The 12,575-nt window shown below is 38.8% G+C and overlaps 1 protein-coding gene across 1 annotated transcript in view; it reads left to right on the top strand.

Annotated features, from left to right (window-relative positions):
• Nucleotides 1-3,753: 3,753 nt before the first annotated feature.
• The window catches only part of LOC137294186 (phosphorylase b kinase gamma catalytic chain, skeletal muscle/heart isoform-like), a 40,027-nt gene continuing 31,205 nt past the window's right edge, over nt 3,754-12,575 (top strand). The window contains exon 1 of the mRNA XM_067825181.1: nt 3,754-3,900. The gene's annotated coding sequence lies outside the window, so the exon portion shown is untranslated. The remainder of the gene's footprint in view (nt 3,901-12,575) is intronic.

Below are 12,575 nucleotides of genomic sequence, written 5' to 3'. Positions count from 1 at the left end.
AAATGCCGAAAAGATGATGTCATTGAGTAAAGTAAGTCAGCATAAATTCCATAGCTTCTTAATATTAATGCCACAAACTGTTTTAGGGGCATTTTAAAAGTTGCTGAGCTAAAGGTGAAGGAACAAGTTTCCTAAACCAAAAACTACCAAGTCTGACTCAGTTCCTGTTCGCATCTCACTTCCCTACATTGGCAAAACATCACACCACATTAGCTGCCTACTCAAGCAACAAGCAGGCATCGACACATACTTCACCACAGCCACACCCATCAAAACCATCGTCAGGGCAAATGGTAGGAAACATCCCACAACAAAACAAGAGCCTAAGGGTGTGGTATACAACATCAGCTGCAACTGTGGCAGCAACTACATTGTTGAAGCAGCCAGACCTGTAAACATTCGCATCAAAGAACACAAGACATCAACAAACAACGCAGACAAAAAGATCAGCCATTTAGGAACACATCACCAAATTTCCTGACCACAAAAACAATTGGGACACTTTCAAAACACTCTCTAGCAACAAACGTGAGTACAAGCAGAGAAAACTGGCAGAAGCTATTCACATCCGCAGACACAACCCTTCCATAAACAGGGATCGGGTATATTTCTACCTAACCAAATCGACACTTTAATCAACATATCTCTGGCTTCCGTCACTAATCCTCCATTAATTGGTCCCCTCAACGCTGTAATCCCTCCCCTCCCCTGGCTTCACACTAATCACTGGTTATATCAACAACTCTAGTTATATCCTTTGATGTTTTTGATCATCTCCTCAGTTATGTTGCTGTTATTGTTAATCTCCTCAGCTCAGGTCATGTACCTGTATATAAACTGTTACACCTTGTCCTCCTATATGCTTGAAAACAGTATAAGAATCCATACCGAAACGTCGCCATTGTGAAAATAAAGAAGTTGATCATCCATAAAAACTTGTTCCTTCACCATTAATGCTACAGTTATAAAAAGCTCACAGAGTAGGAGGAACAGCGCAGATTTGGATACAAACGGAGTTTAATGTATCTGGTTTCTACTGGTTGTAGTCAGTTTAGTACCTCTGAGGCTTATGCAGTTTTAATTTATTTAATTTGACGGTTGTTTTGTGAGTAACCGAGTGGTGCTTGTGTGCAGTAAGCTATGACTAATATGGTGTTAGGTCATTAACACGATTTTTTATTGACCTTTATTGGCAGATTGATAGCATTGTTTGAAAGGTTGTTATGAGGGTAACTGAGAAATCCATAAAATCCAAGAGAAACAAAAGTAAAAGTGTCACATGTTTATTTTCTGATTTCTCAGGTAAGGGTTAATGGTGAAATGCACACACACACACACACACACACACTCACACACACACACACACACACACACACACACACACACACACACACACACACACACACACACACACACACACACACATTATTCATACGTTGCCACGAACTGTTCAAAAGGTGCCACCTACAACGGCTTCACGTAATGATAGATACGACTGGATGTCTCTCTAACACATCATACATCCAAACCAAGATTGTATACATTTGGATACAGCTGGCATTATTGATGCAGGTAGTTCAAATGCCACCAAAACATGTGAGTGACACTGATAGAGAAGCAAGCCGATGAGCAGTTGAGCAAAAGGCAACAGCGAACGAACAACGTTATATACAGTGAGCTCAAAGTCCAAAACAGCTGTTTCAGGCGACCGACAGACGAGCAGAAGAGATTAATACAATACCATTAGTACCAATTTAACAATGCATTTATTACGAATACACCCGAACCGGCCCCAGGCCGAACCGGCCCCTGGATATTTTACCCAAACCGGCCCTGGATTAATTAACGGTAACCATGGCTAAGGAAGAATCTTTAATGAATAAAGATTACGATTTATTCAATACACTCAGCTGACGAAACAGACATACAATGACTTCAATTTATTTATTATACGACGTTAGCACCTAGTTAACCAACTCAAGCATTAATAAACTGGAGCCATTCACACCTCTTTAATTTAAACCGGTTGCATGTACCTCTGTGGCACATGACCTTTACTCAGTTATTGTCTGTGGCCAATGAAATAATGTGTGACGAAATTTGTAGTCAAAACGGCCGAAAAAAGGTCAAAAGGGTTGGAATGAAAAAAGCCCGAAAAATAAATGTTTAAGAAATTAATAGTAAAATAGTGTAAAAAGTGTTTTGCGTGTTGTGATTTTAATTGGAACTTGAACGTGACTCATCCTGACTCAGTGTCATGACTAATTCGTGTTGTGAGTTTTTAATCCATATATAATTTAAACGTGTGATACTTGTTTCTGTTGTTGAAAGTGTTTAATCCAAATCTAATTAAACTATAACCACAGCCACACAGCAGAGGCTGGCAAGCTTGTTTCAGTCCAAGTAAGAGCTCACGGGTCCTTTTGATTGATTCCTAATTAGAAGTAGTTAAGTTCTCAATTGAACTTCCCTAATTGTTATGTGGAGATGTTGACGAACTGATTCTTAATTAGATCAATCGACCTTGTTGTTATAGGCGAAGAAGACTGTCTGCCTCAAGTCCGATAAATCATGAAAACTTGGCTACATGCTTGACTATTAACATTTTATTTAAGTTATGATGATATTAATGAGTGAGTGGGTGAGTAAGTGAGTTTAGTTTTACGCCGCACTCAGCAATATTCCAGATATATGACGGCGGTCTGTAAATAATCGAGTCTGGACCAGACAATCCAGTGATCAACAACATGAGCATCGATCTGCTCAATTGGGAACCGATGACATGTGCCAACCAAGCATTGATTATGGTATTAGGATACAATGACATGTGACAGCCAAGTCAGCAAGCCTGACCACCGATCCCGTTAGTCGCCTCTTAGGACAAGCATAGACAAGCATATGTTTCAATGTTATATGTGTTAATAAATAATGTAAAACCTGTCTAAATGTTTTTTCTTCCGTTCGGCCGATGTGACTAGGAATAAGGCCCTTTTGTGACTTTTCACTTCTCGGCCCGGCCGTTTGTCCTTCGGCTACTTACCCTTTCGACTCCATTATCGACAGGCCGCGTTAAACAACCGACGATACGATTCGATTTCATCCCTTGCAATAATTATAACAGTGAAACCTGTGGTATCACAATCTGGTCCGCGCTTTGGCATACAAGTAGTCATTTTGTTATTTTTTCACTATTTTGTGTTTGACAGTCTCAATGAAGAAACATATTACTCACACACGATAATGTTTCTGGTGTGACACAATTTTTTAGGTCAAATATGCATGGTTGTTGACATCGACCTTTTTTTAAAGAATAGTTTACTTTTTTAGATAATAAAGCTTCAACAGTCTTCGAAATGTATTATTGCAGGGGAGACAACTCTTCATATCCTGACATAGTGTCATATGTTTTGCCTTTTCCTTTGAAACATTTTCACTTGTGAAACACTAACGGCAGCCATACAGTCACTATGCAGTTTTGAATGTCGACAGTTTCTGCTCTCATTTTATTTGTAAATAAGGTTTTGAGCGGAAACGCATACACGTTAACAAAATATTTGTGGAAATTAATTTAGCTTACCGTCTTTTCCGTTTCACCCCTTATTTTAACACGTCTGTGCATTACATGGGTACGTTTGTGAGCGACTGGGATGTCAAATAAATATCTAGAGTGTATTCACCTTCCAGCGAAACGATCTTAATTTGTTGATTCGATCCTGAAAATGTATGGCTGTTCTTGAAGTCATTCTGAATATCAATCCGACAAAAGTTGTCTCCCCCTTGACCACCAAACTTGGCAAGTTATCAAAATGGTGGCAGATATCGGTCAACGATGACAATGACCTTCGCAGTATATTTACTGCCGTATCGTGGTCCACAACGTTTATCAGAGGATTAATTGGGGTAAGTAAATTATCAATTTCATGCAAACATGTCTGACATTATGTGTTGTCGGATGTGGGGGGGCCATCGCTTAATTTATCCAGTGTTGTCTGTGAGGAGCTCTGTACTGATCTATGCGTGACGGTACGACCGAGCACAATTTGATGCTAGTGAATGCAGGAAAAAATCAACTGGTGTAGTAGTTAGGTTTGGGGTCTAAATATGAACAAATGACTTGTGGTGTGGGGACTTTGTGATTGGGAGTTGTTGTCACTGAAATAGATCAGATTATCACTTTTCAAAGTCTCCTGCAGACGGAACTAGATTTAAGTGCATTTTCACACAGTGGCTTAGAGGTAAAGAAATGTTGCGATTGCCTTTCTGTGCACAGTTGTATGAAATCTCATTGAGTTGTTCGCGTTTTATATATCGTCTGCGCCATTGTATATTAAACAGAAGTTCCCACCACCACTGTATCTGTTACAATTTGAGTTTTTCTGGGCGCTATAACTGCAGAAAGAAATGGAAGAATCCTCAGACAGCCTTCACAAGTTGTGTTGAATGCCTCAGAGGATTGTTGTTATGATTACACACCAGCATTAACAAAAAGGTCACATTTGTATAACATTGCTACACAGCTTTACTAGATTGATAAATTCTGCCATGCCAATATTACAATATAAGCAATCTTACAACTATATGACAGGTATCTGTAAATTTTCAATTCAGAACCAGACAGTCCTTGAAACAGTGTGATTGATGTCATCAGCATCAGTCTTTAAGCTGGGAGTCGATGACATGTGTCAGCGATTGTGGGTTGCTGAAGACCAATTCTAACCTGGATCTTCAAAGGTTACCATTATGAAGCTTGCTCCAGAGGCTGCAGACTATATCCTGTAAACCAGAAATATTCTGCTGCAGTTTATATTTTGCGACTTTTGCGTTTCTCTTCCCAATGCAAAAAATACTCGGCTTAGTAATATTAACTCTTTCAATGCCAGTCAACCAGATATGTTAAAGGTCACATGCAACCAAAAAATCAAACATAATTAAAACACATTTATCACTTATTCATGACATATAATATACATTGCTGCTTTTAAAAAAACAAATAAACAAAATTATAAGCGTACAATCGCGATTCAAAAGTGCAATATTTTGTACTTGGGCTTACTTCCCCCGAAACGAAGCCCTCGGGAGACCGAACCCAGTCATAGCGGGTGGATATGCACTCAAGTGTAACGACGGCTTCCGATTGGCTGTTTCATTTGCTGATATGCTGAGGGTTCATTGTGTGTACAGAAAGATGATCTGTTTGATGGGCATTTTAGAAGTATAGCCAGTCACAAGAAAGTAAGAACCTTTGCAGATAACAACTTCTTTTTGTGTACTTGATGCGTCGTTTCAGTATGGATTCATATACTGTTGTCAAACAAAATCATATACACGAAAAGAAGTCGTTATCCATGAAGAATGTATATAGAGATGTTGGGTTTGGAAAATACATGTTCTCTGAATTTGCGCTCGATCCAATAAAAAACATGTCAGTAGAAATGGTAAACTACTGCATGGCTGGAATCTGTCATTCGTCAAGTACAAAGCAGGACTTGAAACTGACAAGAGTTTGCACCAGTTTCCGTCAGATCCAGTCATCCGAAAAAAATGAATGTACATGTAGTTTGTTTGCAACCCACAGACATAAAAACCTGTCATGTGTATCACACGTGCCTAATTACATAATGTGGCAGACACGGGACTCGGGTGCACGAGTCATAAATCAACTCATTTTCTTTATGTCGTATAGCCTGATAGGTGTTAAGTTCAAATTGCACGTGGTCAATGATTGAAGCTGTGTATTGCATGTTGTCTTTAGCAGACAGGCAGATAGACATATAGGTGTAAATAAACCAGACACTGAGCTTTCTCTGTGACAGAGACTGCTTACCACAACCAACAAGCTGTTTTGCGTAACGAGTAGATTATTTACTTGTTTGTGTACACAACCAAGATTAGACTACTGCTCACGACCTTAGACCCTGGGCATGCATACTGTTCCAAGCTCTGCGAAACTATTCACTGCGCATGCGTTATAGACGCAGCGCAGCACAGTTGTTGAAACCAGTTTTCCCCCCAGTGCTGGGGGGAATTTAGTGAAACGTTTGAACTCCGATTTCGCGGGCTTTTTTTTCATTGCGTTTTTTTCAACTTTATAGGTTGAATTGGCATTTTTTATGATTTGTTTCGGTAAGTGCACACCGAAAGGTACCAGAATCTGCAAAGTTGTGTTTTACGTTGCATGTGACCTTTAACTTATTATAAAATGATTTCTCAAATAATATGTATGGTCGTCTATTTCCCGATATCAGTGACTTTCCTCTCGGTAACAGGATACAAGCGGGGAAAATACCTTTTGTTTTGGAAGCTTCGTACCAATGACATGCAAGGCATTGTTTAATGGTGGGTATCGTTCGAAAGCTCTGATCATCAACAATATCACTGTATCCCTGCAAAGAGTATATTCACAGTTGTAAGAAGCAGTTGTATTGGATAAATGTATTGGATAAAGATTGGTTTCTAGTTACGCTTTTCTGCCTCAGTCTGCTATGAGGATCTTGATAGGGCAGAATCATGCATGTGTCCTTCCTTAGACAGCCAATCATATTACAGCAATGGGTACTGTCCTTGTTAACAAAAAAACATTCAGGTTCAGCTGCAAGTTTTGGGTAAAATTATGCTATTCTGAACACAAAAATAATATGTTGCAGAACAACCTGAGGGTATGTTGACGCAATATTTTCAAGGCTCAGAATATTTCCAGTTTACAGTATATGGAATACATACATCATATAATATATGTAAACTTACCATGCTTACATGCCAGAAGAAATTAAGATATTTTGTAAATATCAATAACAAAACAGAGCTTGATAATCCTGCTGTAGGAAGTGCCCTGACAAGAAGAAAATTATCACTTGCTTCCGTTCTCTTGCTGTAGGTCACAATATTGCATCCGATCAAACAAACTGTAGCTTTGTTATTGTGCTCAATGGTGCATTGCAACACCTTTTTATCATTTTTACACCATCTGTCACAAAATCATTGCAATAAGTTAGTTTGTTGACACTGGAAAACAGTGACATGTTTCATGCTCTTCCTCCTTTACTGTAGCCAGATATTTTTGTCTCAAATTTGTGAATTAGAATTAGCCATGATGTGATAGGTAAATCTGTTACCAAAAAACCTTGTCAGACCTGATGCTGTGTTCAGTGTTTGTGTGTTTGTTGTTTAAATGCCACTGTACTCAGCGACCCTAGACATACGCCTTCAAGCAATGAATTATTAAATACAGTGGAAGCTGACTAGACTGTCTCTTGTGGGGACTGAAGAAATAATCTGGTTTAGACAGCATGATGGGTGTTAGAGATGACGTAATCTGGTTTAGACAGCATGATGGGTATTAGAGATGACGTAATCTGGTTTAGACAGCATGCTGGATGTGAGAGATGACGTAATCTGGTTTAGACAGCATGATGGGTGTTAGAGATGACGTAATCTGGTTTAGACAGCATGATGGGTGTTAGAGATGACGTAATCTGGTTTAGACAGCATGATGGGTGTTAGAGATGACATAATCTGGTTTAGACAGCATGATGGGTGTTAGAGATGATGTAATCTGGTTTAGACAGCATGATGGGTGTTAAAGATGACGTAATCTGGTTTAGACAGCATGATGGGTGTTAGAGATGATGTAATCTGGTTTAGACAGCATGATGGGTGTTAGAGATGACGTAATCTGGTTTAGACAGCATGATGGGTGTTAGAGATGACGTAATCTGGTTTAGACAGCATGATGGGTGTTAGAGATGATGTAATCTGGTTTAGACAGCATGATGGGTGTTAGAGATGACGTAATCTGGTTTAGACAGCATGATGGGTGTTAGAGATGACGTAATCTGGTTTAGACAGCATGATGGGTGTTAGAGATGACGTAATCTGGTTTAGACAGCATGATGGGTGTTAAAGATGACGTAATCTGGTTTAGACAGCATGATGGGTGTTAGAGATGATGTAATCTGGTTTAGACAGCATGATGGGTGTTAGAGATGACGTAATCTGGTTTAGACAGCATGATGGGTGTTAGAGATGACGTAATCTGGTTTAGACAGCATGATGGGTGTTAGAGATGACGTAATCTGGTTTAGACAGCATGATGGGTGTTAGAGATGACGTAATCTGGTTTAGACAGCATGATGGGTGTTAGAGATGGCACGGTTACCTATGACTAGACCTCAGCTCATAATCACTTTTATTCACCTATCCTGAACTATGATTAAAGTATCTTCGTGGGGAATCATGTAGTTACTTGACTTGTGGTGGCTGCTGCACACTCATGATCCCTTGTTACTTCCATGCCGGATTAATTGGTGATGATACACATCTGTCCAATTTAACACCATGCAGCGGATTTGTGATGGCTGTTTTCATGCCAAAATCTGGAATTAACTGTGCTGGATTGCAGAACATATGCGTGATAAATGAACTAGCCAAAGACAGGACTGAGATTTTATGCTGGTGTTGACAACTTGCTGGTTTGGATAGCTGCCAGTTTTGAAAGCTTCTGTAGTAACTGAGTCTGCATCAGAAATCCAGTGGTTGATATTGTGAAGAATCAGTCGGCAGGGTAGACGACATGCCATCAATAAATTCAGCCAGATCGTCTAACCATTATTTTTCCTCTTCTAATCAGCTTATTTGTCAAGTCTACTTTTAAATAAACCTGTTTTCTTAAACTTTTTCAACATACGTATTGACTGAATACCTACTTGTTACATACCCAGGAAAACACAGATTTCATAAGAAGTAAATTCACTTTTTACATCAAAAAAGCTTCATTTTTTCACACTTAGTGACTTACCGGTTGTCCTAGAATAGAAGTAATGGTGTTATATCAGATGAAGTTGACGGAAAACCAATCCCATATATTTGCCTACAGTCATTTTAATGAGATCCCTTGTAACTAAAATATATCTGTAGCATGACAAAGACAGTCTGTTTTCATCAGTGCTGCATTCCCTCCTTTTAACAAAAGTTTAAAAGAACAAAATGTGAACACAGTACATTTTGAAATAAGTGTGACCTTTAACTTGTGAAGCATGTCTGCATTGCTCTTATTCACAGTCAACAACTAAATCATAGTTGCTCCATTATAAACTTTCCAAAGGTAATGAGGTTGTTTGCAAGGTATGCCTTTGTTCATTCAGCTGTGACCATTGCTTGGCAACAGACGGATTTTACTCAATATTATGTAGATGTTTTGAAGCTAGAAACTACCTTTAGCCATCAAAGTGAGATTATGCATAATGACTCAATACCAGCCCTGGCCTTGGAAATCTGATTACAGGAAGCAGGTTAGTCAGCATTTAGTCAACTCCTTTCATGATTCAACTAGAGCATGTGTTTTCGTCAAAGCATATCTGATATCTCAATGGTATAGTTTTCATATTTTCTCTTTCATTAAGTTCCTTACCAGCTTCTTTATAGCTTTGATCAAAACAAGCCAGACCTACATAGTGTAGTGCAGCGTTATAAGACAGGTCCGTTCTGATTGGCAATTGGAAATATCACCAATGGAAGGACTTATTTGCAGTTATCAACAAGGGCATGCAGTGTTAATGGTTAACCTGTAAATCGCATGAATTGCCCAGTACAATATATCATGGTACCGATTTTCCTGCTATGCTTGGCAAAAATTTGTAGGGTGTTAATCTGTGTGACAGTGATGGTGTATGTTCTGGCGGAAGAATGAACCTGTTGACATAACACAACAACAGCCATCTGTGACATTTGTGCGTTCCTCTTCTTGGTACAGAAAGTTAAAGTTAAACACAGTCAACTGCCATAAAGCCTTTACTAAGTTTTTATAATGTGTTTCAAGTTGAAAATATTTTTTTTACATTTCCAGTGAAGACCATTTGAACACTCACTGCTTAAAGTAGGATGATGTTGTTATGCATCATTGCGCAATGAAATTCAAGTTTCTAACTAGTTTCACCACCACCATTAATATTCATCCTTCTCAAATTTGTTGTTTCCACTTTCCACATTGACCTTTTGATGTGTTAATTACATCTTTAGGAGATTAGGATAATATGATATCTTGCTGCTGTTACTGTGATGTTTCAGGCTCTGAACTGAGTTAAACACGAAAGACATGATGTGTTGTCTGTTGAAGTGCAAAATGTAATTTTCAAAACCGCCTAAGTGATAATAAGTCCAATATAACATCTTTGAGTGGCATTATTTGGAGAGTAAGTTGGAGAGTAATGTATGGACCAACTTTATGGACGAACAATTTCTTTATTCAGATGATGCAAAGTTTCGATACAGAAACTTGTATGGTTGTCAAGCAAGTATGCGTCATGTAGAAAACAGGATAATATATAAATACATTACATAATTAACTGAAGTTGTTCATCCGTAAAGCTTGTCCACTGTTATGTAAGCACAATATAAGTCTCAACAGATATTCAGTTTCTTTCCCACGACTCTTCTTGTCGTAAGAGGCAACTAAAAGGATCAGATGGTCAGGTTCACTGACGTGGATGGCACGTCATCGGTTCCCAATTGTGCAGATCAGTGCTCATGTTGTTGATCACTGGATTGTCTAGTCCAGACTCGATTACTAGTATTTACAGACTGCCGCCATATAGCTGGAATATTGCTGAGTGCAGCTTAAAACTAAACTCAGTCACTCTGTTTCTTTCCCTTTATTGAAACAATTAGATCTCTTGATCATAGACATTATTTGTTAAAAGGAAGTAGTAGAACTAAAGTTTTGTACATTTTGCAGTATGTTGTAATGTATTGCAGCATGCCAACATCATCTTCCTGTACAGTTATTTGTCAGTTTCTGTGGTCTATATCAACAAAAAATACCTCACAATTTTTTGCAAAATATGACAGTCAAGATTTAAGGAAAATAATGTATTTCTGTATTGCTTAGCTACATGCAGGTGTGAAATGTGTAGAAAAATAGAATTTCAACTCCTGCAATAATTAGTCTCAATTCTGTTAACACCACGGCAGTCTCCTCACGTAGTGAAATACACAATGAAGGTATGGTAGTTACATTTCTCTGGAATCTGTTTAACTTGAACGCCACATTCACTGTATTGAAAATTTATTATTCATATTACGTCATTAACAGGAAGAGTGTTTCATATGAAAGTCGGTCATTCCTAAAGCAGTCTGTCATAAATCCTCATGGAATTACAGATAATCTCAATAAGTAAGTCCTTAGGACAGAGTGACTGATTCTACAATAGCTGTTCTACCACTGGCATAAGCCTGTTGTAAGGATGTCTGCTATGGGAGTTACGATCATTATTGCGCTTCAGTGACCTTGTGGAACGATGTCCTGAAACATTCATCATGCTCAAGGACAACAGGTAGATATGGATCAGTCCTATTTTGATAGATTATAAACTTTGGCTGATACGAAAATAACGACCCTCCAATATGATTATATTGACGTCTGCTGTCGAGGTGTTGTTGAGAGAGGTTTCACTTGTGATGTCGGGATGGAGAACAATTTAAGTTGAGTTGTGTAACATCTCAAGGTGCATGGAGCTGTGATATTTTGGCAGCTGCAGATGTAGTTCATGTACATCCCTCTGTAGTCCTCACCCTGCACCAACTGACTTCACACGTTGATGAGGGAATCATTCAGTTGGATGTTCCAATAACATTCCCACTTTGTAGGTGAGCTGAAATGGGGTTTAACATCATACTTGCATTAGCCCAGGCTAACACTGGTTTTATAGTGCGGGCTCAATGAGATACCAGCATGAATAACCCACTCAGACACATTATAATGACTCCGAGACGATAAATCGATACATCGTTGCTGTAGCCATCAATGCCATGCACCAGCAGGAACCAACAAGTACCGTATTTTAACCATCTTTTTGGTATGATGCAATGGGGGATCGAACTCATACGCCCTCCAGATGGGTGCTCTAACCACTACACCATGGAGACAATCCTCTCCAATCATACCTTTGTGGTGTCTGTTAGACTTTCAATATATTGATCATTAACAGAAACAAATAATTCCATTTAAATTAAAATGAAAAGGTGCCTCAGTGAGATGTCAGATTCAGAACCTGAGGAAAGCTAGACTTGCTTTATTAATGGCTTTAGTGTTTAGAAGGAAATAATGAAGTTAAGAGAGAGTGTGAGACAGTCCAGGTGTCTGTTTGAAGTCATGTACTGCCTGCGGGAGAATTGCAGATATTTGTTTGAAATGCTTCACTATCGGTTTCAGCTTCTGAATGGGTTAAACATGTTAACTATTTCATTCATTGTAATTAACCACCATTTGATATGTTTGTCTCATGACCCCAGAACTTAAATGTAGACACTGGTTTCATCATGAAGTTGCTAAGATGATGAGCATTTTTGTCAGGCCATAATCTGCATGATTTAAAAGTGTGTCATAAGTTAATAAGTCTGAGAGAGTGATATGTATACAAAATGACCCTGTGAAAATTCACTAGCCAGTAGGGCCAGTGACTAAGGAGATTATGGATCCTCCTGGATTATTACTGGTCATGCAATAGTGGACCAGTGGCAGTTTTGTACACTAATGCTGAATAGCAGATCATGTTGGGGTCTGTGGAGAATGAGTGGGAGGT

This window comes from Haliotis asinina, chromosome 1 (genome assembly GCF_037392515.1).
Source record: "Haliotis asinina isolate JCU_RB_2024 chromosome 1, JCU_Hal_asi_v2, whole genome shotgun sequence".
In the NCBI taxonomy this organism is placed as follows: domain Eukaryota; kingdom Metazoa; phylum Mollusca; class Gastropoda; order Lepetellida; family Haliotidae; genus Haliotis; species Haliotis asinina.
This window is presented reverse-complemented; position numbering and strand designations above follow the sequence as displayed.